The sequence below is a fragment of the Carcharodon carcharias genome, chromosome 11, assembly GCF_017639515.1.
Source record: "Carcharodon carcharias isolate sCarCar2 chromosome 11, sCarCar2.pri, whole genome shotgun sequence".
Lineage (NCBI taxonomy): Eukaryota > Metazoa > Chordata > Chondrichthyes > Lamniformes > Lamnidae > Carcharodon > Carcharodon carcharias.
The window spans coordinates 31,274,762-31,289,288 of NC_054477.1; the positions used below are offsets into that span (position 1 = coordinate 31,274,762).

General features: G+C 41.6%; 1 protein-coding gene across 2 annotated transcripts in view; it reads right to left on the reverse strand.

Moving 5' to 3' along the window:
* Nucleotides 1-6,889, reverse strand: part of relt (RELT TNF receptor) — a 92,470-nt gene extending 85,581 nt beyond the window's left edge. The window contains exon 1 of one of the 2 annotated variants that reach the window (XM_041199366.1): nucleotides 6,782-6,889. The gene's annotated coding sequence lies outside the window, so the exon portion shown is untranslated. The remainder of the gene's footprint in view (nucleotides 1-6,781) is intronic. The other variant, XM_041199367.1, reaches the window with a different exon arrangement.
* Nucleotides 6,890-14,527: the final 7,638 nt, after the last annotated feature.

Genomic DNA, 14,527 nt, shown 5'->3' on the forward strand with positions numbered 1-14,527 from the left:
AAGGATAATCTAGACATTAAAAATGCTCATTTTTTAATGTAAAGCCTGTATAATTAGCCTGATTTGCAAAATTTATTTTGAATATGATTTAACCCCTCCAACAATGGGATATCCAGACAATGGACAGAGGGTGGAGGGCTGAAGGTTCACCAAGATACTGCCTAGTATAAGAAAATACATAATGTAAAAACATATTTGAAAACTGTTACTTTTTTAAATCTGATCAACCTGGATTACAGGGCAATATAATGGAATTGTGTAAAAATATGAAAACATTGAGAGAAGACTTTCCTAGTTGTTGTGGGATCAAGAATACGGGGCCATAAATATAAAATATTTTGACCAGAGTGCAAGAGAAATATGTTTATATGGAGAGTTGTAAGGCTGTGGAATTCACTACCATAGTGCATGAGACAGAAACTATGTCAACACACAAGATGGCTGGAGGAAAAGGAATTGAATGGATATGGAAGCAGGGTAATTAAATATGATCAGGACTATTTGCTCAAGTAGGTAAATGTTGACATGGACTGGTTGGACCAAAAGGCCTGGTTCAGTACTGTAGACTCTATTTCTATACAAACTTATTGTGTCAATTCCTTTATCACTTAGGCATAGGAATAAGGCAAATGTTTTTTGCCAATTTAAAAGCTCCTCTCTCTCTGGGTCATCAGTGGACAACAAGGAATATCTGCAAGACCAAATTGTTTGATTTGCCAGTAGATAAGATAATGAGAAACCATGTTTGTATAATAAGCAGATACTCAGTGCGTCACTATCAGCATTTCCTAGGTATGACACCATATATACTTATAAAAATTGAATTCTTGAGATCAATTTTTTGGGGGCCTTTTCACAGGTAATGCTTTTGATGGGTTGACATGTGTTTGATTTAGGCACAAGTGAAATCCACAGGAGACCATCACGACAGAATAAAGTAAAAACAATCAACACTAAAAAATTCATATGAATTTTTTATCAATTATTTATTTTGTAACATATTAATTATATAATATCTTTTCATTTTATGACATTATGAACCACATATATTCCATTAGTATTTATACATGTACGATGAAATCAAATCATTAATATCTCCAGGATAATATTTTGGTTCTGAAATTTTTGGACTTTGATCCCTGACAAACTGAAGTTGACTTTTAAACGAGGTATATGAAAAATTGTGGGTTTTTAGGCCAAAGGTCATGGGGTTGACTTATATATGAGATTGACTTTTACATGGTAAGCACTTGTTTCATTGCTCATTAATACAGTAAACTATTATTATGTGTCTTGGTTCTAATTTTGATTCACAGATCCTCACCCTGAAATGGACTGAACCTGAAAATAAATGTCACACTTTTGCTGCTTCTTAATTTCAGTTATCACAAATTATTACATATATAGGTCACAGAAGCAATGCAACAATGGACTGTACTTTTATAAAACTCATTATTGTGCTATCAGGAAGTGGTATTAAGAACACCAGTTAGCATTGTATTACTATTTTCATCTCTAATGGTTTATTCTTGTTTTTATGTATATATACTTCTCAAATTAATAATGTAGTGTGAGTTAGAAGCTGCCAGTGTGGTGTTTTCTTCTGATTCAGAGAGGAGAATATGGTGGCGTCATATACTATTTTGGATGCATCCCTCATCTCATCCCTGCTAAGAGCATGCTTCAGTTCTTTGGAAGCATAGGCTTGTCTATGGAAGCTAACTTTTGCAGAGAATATGAATAAAGTGTAAATGCTGGAAGCACTCAGCAGGTCAGACAGCATCTGTGCAGAGAGAAACTGAGTTAACTTTTCAGGTCAATGGCCTTTCATCGTCCAAGTCCATCAACCTGAAACATTAACTCTCTCTCACTTTCTCCACAGATGCTACCAGAAAGCTTTATCCAGAATTCTCTGGATTTATTTCCAGTGTTTACAATATACTGTTTGCATGATTAAATAAAATTGAAAGTGACCCAAATTGTAACAAGGGATGAAAGCAATGTGCAGCCCCAAATATCTTAGGTACTGTCTGTATTCCCCACTCCAAAAGTTAGATTATGAGGAAATTTTACACAAATTAGGCCTGTCCTCCCTTGAACATAGAGGCACAGATTTTACTGTGGTAACGTTGGCAAACCGGTCAGCATTCACCATCATTACTCCATTCAAACTGACAGTAAATTCAGGAGTCTGCACAAGTGCAGAAGAATGCAGAAGCTGTTGTCAGTGATTACATAGAAACCAGGAGCAGGAGTAGGTCATTCAGCCCTTCAAGCCTGCTCCACCATTCATTATGATCATGGCTGATCATCCAACTCAATAGCCTACTCCCACTTTCTCCCCATATCTTTTGATCCCTTTCACTCCAAGAGCTATATCTAACTCCTTCTTGAAAACATACAATGTTTCGGCTTCAAATACTTTCTGTGGTAGCGAATTCCATACGCTCACATTCTCTCCTCATCTCAGAAACTGGAAATTTCTCCTCTTCTCAGTCCTAAATGGTCCATGCCATATCCTCAGACTATGACTCCTGGTCTGGGCTCCCCCGCCATTGGGAACATCCTTCCTGCATCCCCCCTGTCTAGCCCTGTTAGAATTTTATAGGTTTCTATGAGATCCCCCCATATTCTTCTGAACTCCAGTGAATATAGTCCTAACCGACTTCTATGCTTCTCCACAGGATGCACTATTGAGGCACCACCACCACTCGTAGCAATCCCCCTACCCCACTGCGCACCCTGGAATGGCAATCTCAAAGCTATCAGTGAAATTGACGAAAACTTCCTTGGTTTGTCTTGTAAAAACCTCTGTTGAATGAGGTTAAATTATTTTTAATGGTATATTACCTTCAAAATTATAGTTAAACACTGACCCTGAAAAGCCAATTCTATATTTGTGGAAATTAAAATTCCCATGATAAAAATTTCACTTTTTTAATATAATAGAAATATCTTTACCTATAACATTTTAACTTCTATCTTAATTCAATCATAATCATTTATTCTGAAATATAAAAAGTTAAAAATGAAGAATGATCAGTGCTTTGAACTTCCTGGCTTGCTGTCCGTGTAGATAATTCAATTTAGTTGGTGGATTGCCCTGCTTGATGGCATCACTGAAGATCCCCTTGACATGGTACCCAGATTTAATCTGATGCTAGGAACGGGGAAATCCATGCCAGAGGAATCACTAGATCTTTGTGGGCAGCTTTTTTTTTTTGAGGTCAGCAGTGAGCACCAAATCCGGCCCATAAAGTCAAGGGGTGATTTGGTATGAGTTTTAGGATTTTGAAAGGAATTAATCGGGTAGATAGAGAAAAACCTTTTCTGCTGGCTAGAGTCTAGAACAAGATGACGTAACGTTTAAATCAGAACCAGACCATTCAGGAGAGTAAAAATAAAAATAACTGGAAAAACTCAGCAAGCCTGACAGCATCTGCAGAGAGGAACACAGTTAACGTTTCAAGTCCATATGAATCTTCATCAGAGCTGAGGGCATATAGAAATGAGGTGAAATATAAGCTGGTTGAGGGGGGTGGGACAGGTAGAGCTCGATAGGGGACCAGTGATAGGTGGAGGCAAAGGAAAGATTGCCAAAGATGTCATAGACAAAAGGACAAAGGTATGTTAATGGTGGTGATATTAGCTATGGAATGTGCTAATGGTGACATTCAGGAGAGTAGTTAGCAAACACTTCACACAAAGAGCCTTAGAAGTGTGGAACTCACTGCAACAAGAGGCAGTAGATGCTTGCTCAATTAATATTTCTAAATCTGGAATTGATAGGTTTTTGCTAGGGAATGTTATTAAAAGATATGGAGCTGTGGCACATTGATGGGGTTCAGATACAGATCAGCCACAATCTGACTGAATGGTGGAACAGGCTTGATGGGCTGGATGGCCTACTCCTGTTACCATCTTTCAAATTCTACAATTGCCCAATGTCCATAGTCATAGAGGTCTACAGCACGGAAAAAGGCCCTTTGGCCCATCGAGTCTGCGCCGGTCAAACAAGTACCTAACTATTCTAATCCCGTTTTGCAGCACCAGGCCCATAGCCTTGTATGCCATGGCATCGCAAGTGCACATCCAAATACTTCTTATGAGGGTTCTGCCTCTACCACTCTTTCAGGCAGTGAGTTCCAGATTCCTACCACCCTCTGGGTGAAAAAAATTCTTCATCACATCCCCTCTAAACCTCCTTCCCCTTACCTTAAATCTACGCCCCCTGGTTATTGATCCCTCCACGAAGGGGAAAAGTTCCTTCCTGTCTACCCTATCTATGCCCCTCATAATTTTATACACCTCAATCATGTCCCCCTCCAGGGAAAATAACCCTAGTCTATCCAATCTCTCGTCATAACTAAAACTCTCCAGCCCAGGCAACATCTTGGTAAATCTCCTCTGCACTCTCTCTAGTGCAATCACATCCTTCCTATAAGGTGGATTCCACTCTAACTCTTCATATTTCACTGCACCTTTTCTGATGAAGCTCGGCAAATGTACAGAGTTTTTTACTGGGCATGTTAAGAAGGGGTCCAGAAAATGGAAGGAGGGTATTCCTGGCCAGACCAATCACTGCAGCTTCCCTTCTTTCTGTCATTGTATACACAATTGAAAATTAGGTTCACTATGGAAAACCAATACATTAGCCCAGAATATAAAACATTGTGCGTGTTCAGGTGTCCTGGGGAAGTGCCGAGCCATTCAATTCAAACCTTGTGGCTTTTATATCTTGAGTTTCAGAAGCACATTTCTTAAAAGTATTTTTCAGCTGCTCTTGTTCAAAGTGGATAGTCCCTCTGTTAGAGAGGGGGATGGATAATTCAGGGACTCCCTGAGCAACAAACCGCCATGTAGGAGTTATTTACTCAGGGATTTTGTGCCTGATCCAATTTACACTGAAGGAAAGGCTGGGAAGGTTAGTCACCGCTAATAACTAGTGTGCATCTGGTGTGACAAATTATTTCTTTTCATTTAATCATGTTTTGTTCATGTCCGGCCGTTTATAGTCTAAACTGTGATCCAGTGAGTGTTTATTCTACAACATTAAGTTCGATGAGATGTGAGGACATGTGCAACGAGCAGCTTAAAGAGAGTGTTCTTTGTTAATCACCGGCCTCAGCTAGCCTACAGAAGTGCACTCCAGGTCCGCAGGGAGTACAGCACACCTGGGAGAGTGGTGTCAGACAGCAAGCCCTGGAGTGGGAAAGTGCTGCCTGCTGAGGCTGATTCTCAAATTCACCAACACAGGCAGCAAGGGAGGCTTGCGATCTTAAGTGTCTATTTATGTCTCGCATGAGTCACTCAGTGGTCAGTGACGGATGTGTTCCGTTCTAACTAACACAGATATTTAAAAAAAAATCTTAACAGTGCTCTTCTCTTAACTTTCTGATCCATGTTCCGAGATCCACCGAGGCTGGATTCAAAGCGTCTCTGTCCCGGACTGTGAGGGAAGAACCTCGGTTCACATCTGCGAAACCCCAAGCAGCAACAGCGCTCGGACATCGGCCCGAGTCTGCTTTACTGGGAGTCACTTCAGCCAACTACTGCCAAACTTCCTGTCACCCTCGCTGCCTCTAGGTACTGATCATCACATTATTCTGCGTCTTTAACCGACCACAAAGTGGCTGCATCTGATCTTCGTTGCCATATGGCACGGCAAATAAACTGTTCTTTTCCGGGGGAGCTGCTTGGTTAACTTGTGAAAGCAGCTAGCTTTATTTTTTGACCTCTCACAGTATATCGCGATATGCTTTCCAGTCGGCGGATGTGCTCAGGGTCATGTACGAGCAAATTTGGTCTTTCCTTCACTCAATGCAAAAAAAAAAGTAAAGCACCAGAAATCTGAAGTAAAAATAGAAATTGCCGGGAATACTCAGCAGGTGGAGGCCGGGATAATCTTTCATGAGAACTGTCCTAATGAAAGGTCCCAGACCTGAAATTAGCCGCGTTTCACTCTCCACAGAGTCTGTCAGATGAGTATTCCCAGCATTTTCTGATTAAAGCAGATTAAACAGTCAGAACAAAGTCTCCGTTCGGTCAAAGCGATTAAATCCATAAAGAAAATACATTTGCTTTGGGAAAAAAAAATCTTGGTTAATCTTAAACAAAAATAAATATACCTGGAAAAATTCAGCAGGTCTGACAGCATCATTTTTTGCTTTTATCTTCAGGTTAATCTTGCTGAATTGGTTAACGGAGTTACCCTTCGCTGATTACATACCAGAGCAGAGCAGAGAAAGAATCGAATTCTTTCCAATTAATAATTCCAATTTCCAATTCCAACTGATTAAATTCTGTTTAAAACTGCAGCTCGAAGGTATTTTAGAACAGGAACTGATTAATCCCTTTGCCCCGTCCTGAGTCAGAACTGAACATAGTAACAATGAATGTTTAAAAAGACACAAACTCGCTCGACGTTTCCAAAACAGGATGATGGCTAAAATACCTTTCCAACTCTCAGACCGAAGGACTGAGGGGTGAGAATCAATGCGACAAGAGGAGAGCCCCGGACACCACTTTCCACCTGGCTCACCGGTATAACTCTTAACTGCGGATCACCGAAGGCTGGATGTCATGGAGCGGGGGGCACTGTTCCCCACGATCATCACCCTCCATCTGCTCAATTCACTCCCATCACACACATTGCAATTAAATCATACCCTCTACAACCAACTCACCTCCAAACTTTGCCTGTCACTTTCTTTCATTCATTCAGAGAGCAAGTCGCTGTAACAATAGTAAACAAAAAAGTATTTCTTTAAAACACACTTACCTGTCCACTTGATGTGCATTTGTTAAGAGCTGTTGTTTTCCCCCATCGCTCCTCTAGTCAGAGGTTGCACTGCCCCCCGACTCCTTGTCACTGCTGCAAGTCACTGAGTTGCTTTGAAAAGACGTCCGGGAAAGCTGATGAAGCCTCCAGTGACGTCAGTCCCCAATGGCCCCGCCTCCCACCCTCCCTAAACCCCGCCCCTTTCCCCTTCCTTCCATACGTCATCACAGTGCTCCGCCTCCTGGCTGCTTGGATATTCAACATCTTTGTCAATCACAGCTCAAAAGTTTTCCTTTGGCGTCAGTGTTATGATGTTGTGACTCACCGTCTGTTAAGGGTTTTACAGGGTTTTCTTTCTAACCTATTTTGAACTATATGCTTTGCCGCTGCTGGAAATTAGTTAGAAACTTTAATTTAAAAAGAGTTGTAGCCCTATAGCTCTTTGCAACCCCTGAACTACTTTTCTACATCAAGTTACGGGCGATGGTGACGGAGGCTAGGAATCCTGAGGGGAGTAACTCATCCCCTGACTCCCCAAAGCCTGTCCACCATCTACAAGACACAAGTCAGGAAGTGCAGCTCCCACAACACTCAAGCAGCTTGACACCATCCAGTTCAAAGCAGCCGCTTGATTGGCACCCTATCTGCAACATTCACTCCCTCCACCACCGACACATAGTGGCAGCAGTGTGTACCATCTACAAGATGCACTGCAGGAATTCACCAAGGCTCCTTAGACAGTACCTTCCAAACCCATCGCCGCTACCATCTAGAAGGACAAGGGCATGAGAGACATAGGAACACCACCATCTAGAAGATCCCTTCCAAGCCACCCACCATCCTGACTTGGAAATATATTGCCTGTTTTGTTGGATCAAGATGCTGGACCTCCCTCCTGAACAGCATTGTGGGTGTACCTACACCACATGGACTGCAGCGGTTCAAGAAGGCAACTCACCAGCACCTTCTCAGGGGCAATTAGTGATGGGCAGTAAATGCTGGCCTTGCCAGCAATGCCCACATCCTATGAATTAATAAAAACAAGTGGTAATGTCATTGGACTAGTAATCCAGATGTCCAGTCTAATGCTGTGGGGACATGGGTTCAAATCCCAGCACTACAACTGGTGGAATTTAAATTCAATTAATGAGTCTGGAATATAAAGCTGGTATCAGTAATGGTGACCATGACAGCTATCATCAATTGTTGTAAAAACATCTGGGTTCACTTATGTCCTTTAGGGAATGAAATGTACCATCTTTATCTGGTCTGGCCTAGATGTGACTCCACAGCAATTTGGAGCAATTAACTGCCTGCTCAAATGGACTAGCAGGCCACTCAGTTCAAGGGCAATTAAGAATGGACAACAAGTCCTGGTTTTGCCAGCGATGCCCATGAAAGAATAAAATATGTCACTGTTGCAATGTAGGAAACACACCAACCAATTTGAGCACAGCAAATGCTTGTAAACAGCAATTATTAAAGTATGAGAGAAAGCTAGCTAGTAATTGTCATGAAGCTATTAATGTATATAATACTATCGGAAAATAGTTTTCTTTTAAAATAGAGGTTTCATCTGTGGGTGTGTCTTAATTGGATTAAAGCCAGCTAGACTGGGTGCTTTGATGTGTACTAGTTTTGATATGTAAGAGAGATAGTGTGCAATAGCAATTTTTGAACAGAGCATTCAAGAAATGGGGTGAAAACTTGACACGTATGTAGCTGATATCAAGCAGAATGTTTATATTACTAATAAAATGGGTACTATGAAGGGGGTTTTATTGTTAGAGAGGTTTAGCTCAGAGGTTGTTGATACAATGAGAATTAACATTCAATGGGCAGTGGTAGGTATAATGAGACAACTGTTTTGGATGTGCAGAGTAGAGACAATGTGAGATCAAAAGGCAGCTGTAAGCCTCCAACTGGCTCCATAGGTTTTGAATTCATAAGATGAAAATGCTTTGCCTGGTGTTTGGTTAAGTCTATGGGTTGCTGTTGCCTTAATAGAGATTAGTTTGGGAATTTGCTAAAAGTTATGATAGTAGTAATTTGTAGCCATGTGTATATATATTTTAATCACTGTAAATTAATAAAATGTTTCATTTAGTTTAATGTAGGACCTCGAGAACTGGTGGTCTGATTTCTGAATTTAGAGTCACATCTCAAACATAACACTTAAAATTATAGGTTATGACAGTTGTTTAAAGTTTCCCTCTGGGATTTTTAAATAACTCTGCTTTACCAACTGCATCATTCAGAACAGTAATATAAAGATACATAGTAAGAGTTTCTATAGATATTTAAATAAGAAAAGAGTTAACAAAGTGAGCATTGGTCCTATAGAAAGTGCATCTGGAGAACTGATAATGGAAAGTAGGGAGATGGTGTAAGAATTAAACAGGCATTTTGCTTCGGTCTTCACTATAGAGGACAAAAGTAACACCCCAGAAACAGCTGTAAATCAGGAAATGGAAGGGAGGGACAAACTTGAGAAATTACAATCATAGGGGAAGTGCTATTGAGCAAATTGTTGGGGCTGTGGGCTGACAAATCCTCAGTTCCAGATAGAGTTTCACTCTAAGGTCTTAAAAGTAGTGGCTAGTGAGATAGTTGATGCATTGGTTTTAATTTTCCAAAATTCCCTAGATTCAGGGAAGGCTCCATTAGATTGGAAAATAGCAAATATAACTCCTTTATTCAAAAAGAGAGGGAGACAGAAAACAGGAAACTAGGCCAGTTAGTCTAACATCTGTCATAGGGAAAATGTTAGAAGCTATTAATAAAGATGTTATAGCAAGGCACTTGGAAAAATTCAAGGCAATCAGGCAGAGTCAACATAGTTTTATAAAAGGGAAATCATGTTTAACCAATTAATTGGAGTTCTTTAAAGGACTCACATGTGCTGTGGATAAAGGGGAACCGGTGGATGTACTGTACTTAGATTTCCAGAAGCCATTTGATAAAGTGTCACATTAAAGGTTATTGCAGAAAATAAAATCTCATGGTGTAGGGGGTAACATATTGGCATGGATAGAAGATTGGCTAGCTAACAGGAAGAAGAGTGTTGGCATAAATGGGTATTTTTCTGGTTGGCAGGATGTGACAAGTGGTGTGCCACAGGGATCAGTGCTGGGGCATCAACTTTTCACAATTTATATAAATGACTTGGATAAAGGGACCGAAGGAATGTTGGCTAAATTTGCTGATGACACAAAGGTAGGTAGGAAAGTAAATTGTGATGAGGATGTAAGGAGACTACAAAGTGACATAGATAGGTTAACTGAGTGGGCAAAGATCTGGCAAATGGAGTATAATGTGGGCAAATGTGAGATTGTTCATTTTGGCAGGAAAGATAAAAAATAAGCTTATTATCTAAATGGTGAGAGATTTCAGAGCTCTGAGATTCAGAGGGATCTGGGTGTCCTAGTGCATGAATCAAACAAGTGTATGCAGATACAGCAGGTAATTAGGAAAACTAATAGAATGTTAAAGTTTATTGTGAGGGGAATTGATTACAAAAGTAGGGAGGTTATGTTTCAATTGTCCAGGGCATTGGCGAGACCACATCTGGAGTATTGTGCACAGTACTGGCCTTGTTATTTAAAGAAAGATGTAAATGCATTAGAAGCAATTCAGAGAAGGTTTACTAAACTAATACCAGGAATGGGCGGGTTGTCCTATGAGGATAGGCTGGACAGGTTAGGCTTGTGTCCACTAGAATTTAGAAGAGTAAGAGGCAACTTAATTGAAACCTTTATGGTGCTGGGGAGTCTTGACAGGGTGCATGTGGGAGAATTTAGAACTAGGGTCACTGTTTAAAAATAAGGGGTCACTCATTTAAGACAGAGATGAGGAAAAATTTTTCTCTCAGTAGGTTGTGAGTCTTTGGAATTCTTAAAAGGCAGTGGAAGCAGAGTCTTTGAATGTTTTTAAGTCAGAGCTAGATAGACCCTTGATTATTAAGGGGGTGAAAGGTTATCAGGGGTAGGCAAGAATGTGGGGTTGAGGTTACATTCAGATCAGCCATGATCTTATTGAATGGCAGAGCAGACTAGAGGGGCCAAGTGGCCTACTCCTGCTCCTAATTCATATGTTCTTTTGTGTTAGTGTGAATGTGGTGTTTGTTGGGGGATGAATATTGGCTAGGTCACTAGACATTGTTTCTCTGCTCTTCTTCAAAATTGTGCTGTGAAATCTTTAATGTTCCCCCTGTGAGGAGAGACAGGGGTCTTGGTTTAAAGTCTCATCTAAAAATGGCACCTCCGACGGTGCAGCACTCCCACAGTACTGCGCTGCAGTGCCAGTCTTGAGTTTTGTGTTCAAGTCCTCCATGTCATGAGACAGAGGAATATGTGGAGAAATAAATGGCCCTCTATTTTTAAAAATCAAAATTATGGTGCCTTGTTTACAAAATTCTCAGGCAGCTCAGCCAGAAAAAGAAAATGACAGATAACAGATGGCAATCCTAACTACTAATCCCAAGAGCCTTTAAAAAAGAGTAAGAGGACAAACCTGCTAAAATTGTCATGCCAGAGAGCATTTCCCATGCCATAGTGATTTGAAATGTATTCAACGTATTGCAGCCACACTAATGTATGTTGAATGTTTAGCATATGGTGAGACCACCTGGATGGGGTAGTTACATAACATTTTGGCTTCACTCAGGTGGCAAGTGGCCAACTACATGTATAGTGACAGCTATTTTGTTAACTTATCATGTGCGGAGCGACACTGCAAATCATTTGACAGGGCAGTGGACAAATAGGAAGCCAAGAGAAGGAGGGGGAAAGTGGGGGGAAGGGAGAGTGGAGAGGGAAACTTGGCTAAAGAGAGAAGGCTTAAGGAGATTTTTAAAGTCACTGTTGTAATGTAGGAAATGTAGCAGCCAATTTGCACACAGCAAGCACCAACAAACAGCAATATGATAATGACCAAATAATATGTTTTGTAATAGTCATTTGAGAACCACTCCCTGATTCATTCCTCAGGGCAATGCCTTGACCATCAGGGTCATGCTGCCTGGTTTAAATTTCAAACAATACTTGGCAGTTAACTGTCAGTCTCCATCACTGGTGCATTCTCCTGGCAACGCCTCTACCAATCAGAGTCCACTTGCCAACCAACCAGCACTCTCTTCACATGCAATATAAGTTGCAGTTTTTTCCTTATATTGGTGTTCCTGTGAAGTGTCCTGGTGAGTGTAAGATGAAAAGCTTCAACATGTCTCTTTTTTCAGCAGTGCTCATGTTTTGTAATGTTGATTGAGGGATAAATATTGGCCATGACACTGGGTATAACCCTGCTGCTCTTCAAAATAGCACCATGCGATATTTTCTACCCCCTCAAGTTGGCAGGTATGACCTTGGTTTAATGTCACATCCAAAAGATGGTATCTCTGACAGTGAAGCATTCCCTCAGTATTGTGTTAGAATGGCAGCTTTTATTTTTGTGCTTAAACTCTGGATTAGGACTCAAATGCAGAACTTTGTGATTCTGAGGCTAGAGTGCTACAGTCGAGCCACAGATCTCATAATGTGCAGCTGAAGGAAATGACTGAGTTAGGGCAGAATGAATCTCTGGAGTGATATGAAGGTGAGGATAAGGATCTTCATGTCAATTCCTGGGGAAGGGAACTTGAGAGACAATAGAAAGTGGTAGGGTGAAAACATGGGTTGTGGCATTTTCAATGAAATACTGGATCCAGTGAGGAGAACACTGGAGACATCAAACCTACAGGTAATATAGGTCAAACAAGGTTTACAGCAGGAGGACTGCAGTGGAAAGGTAGGCAATGTTATATGGATTTAAAAAGTAGTCTTGGTGACAGATCAAACAGGGGGGAAGAGGCAAGACTCGAGACTGAGCAGCATAACAAGGTTCTGTACTTTTGGACTTAGTCAGAGGTGACAGCTGGGCATATTGATGGAGCTGAGGTTGCTGAAAATGAGGATAATGACTTCAGTATTTTTTTCCATATCTGCTGATGTTTCCATATTTTTCCAGACTTGCTGCTCACCAAGTGTACTGAAGCTCACAGAAGTGAGGCCACCGAAGCTGCTGTTGTACCAAGAGTGGTAGAGGCAGTGACACATCCCTGGGATGTCTTTTGGATGCGTTGGAGGCCCGCTGCAATGTCCTCTACCCCAGCTCTGGCTGCAAGAGGCCTGTCAGTCTCACCATTCCAGCTTGGGAGACGGTGGTAGAGGCAGTAAGTGACAACGCTGCACACAAGAGGTTGGCCAACCAGTGCAGAAAAATCTCATCCGTGTCGCCAGGGTAAGTCAACCATCTTATCACTCTAAACTCACACACTCACAAGATCCACAATGTAGAAGAGCCTGAAACAACAAATTCAAGTACTTATTCATTATTTAAATTGAAGGTTGGAAAGACAGAACCATGTAACAGCGAAAGTAAATGGCAGACCTGTTAAAATGGAAGCGGACGCAGGAGCTCCCACTCCAGTAACTGGGGAACATACCTTCAGATATCTGAATAATGGGGAACATCAATTAAATTTAGTAGAAACTGATGCCGAACTAAAAACATTCATGGGTGAAGACATTCAAGTCAAAGGCATAAACAGAGTAACTGTCCATTATGAAAGCCAATCAGTAAAGCTACCCTTGATGGTGGTAGCAAGTGAGGGGCCAAGCCTCCTGGGGCGAAATTGGCTAAAGGAGATTAAGTTAGAATGGGCTGAAGTTTTCCAGTTGAGAACAAGTGGGTTACCAGAGCTACTACAAAAGTATGCCACAGTCTTCAAGGGCGAGCTTGGGAAGACCCAGGGGCTCCAAGCAAAAATTCATGTGAATCCAGAGGCAACCCCCAATTCATGAAGGTGTGACCAGTACCTTAAGCACTGCGAGAAAAGGTGGATGCTGAACTGGACAGATTAGAGAAACTGGATGTTATACAACCGATGCAGTTCTCAGAATAGGCAGCGCCCATTGTCCCCTCCCACCCCCACCATCCTAAAACCTGACCAAAGCATCAGAACTTGTGGAGACTACAAATTGATGGTTAATTGATGAAGCAGTCCATGTTCAAATGCACCAAGACCCGGACAATATCCAGGCTTGGGCTGACAAGTGGCAAGTAACATTCACGCCACACAAGTGCCAGACAATGACCATCTCCAACAAGAGAGAATCTAACCATAGCCCCTTGACATTCAATGGCATTACCATAATTGAATCCCCCACTATCCTGGGGGTTACCACTGACCAGAAACTGAACTGGACTAGCCATATACATACTGTGGTTGCAAGAGCAGGTAGAGGGTGGGAATCCTGCAACAAGTAACTCACCTCCTGACTCCCCAAAGCCTGTCCACCATCTACAAGGCACAAGTCAGGAGTGTGATGGAATACACCCCACTTGCCTGGATGAGTGCAACTCCTACAACTCTCAAGAAGCTTGACACCATCCAGGACAAAGCAGCCTGCTTGATTGGCACCACATCCACAAACATTCACTCCCTCCACCACTAACACACAGTAGCAGCATTGTGTACCATCTTCAAGATGCACTGCAGGAATTCACCAAGGCTCCTTAGACAGCATCTTCCAAACCCACGACCATTATCATCTAGAAGGACAAGGGCAGCAGATAGATGGGAACACCACCACCTGGAAGTTCCCCTCCAAGTCACCGACAATCCTGACTTGGAAATATATCGTCATTCCTTCACTGTCACTGGGTCAAAATCCTGGAACTCCCTTCCTAACACCCTCCCTGTGGGTG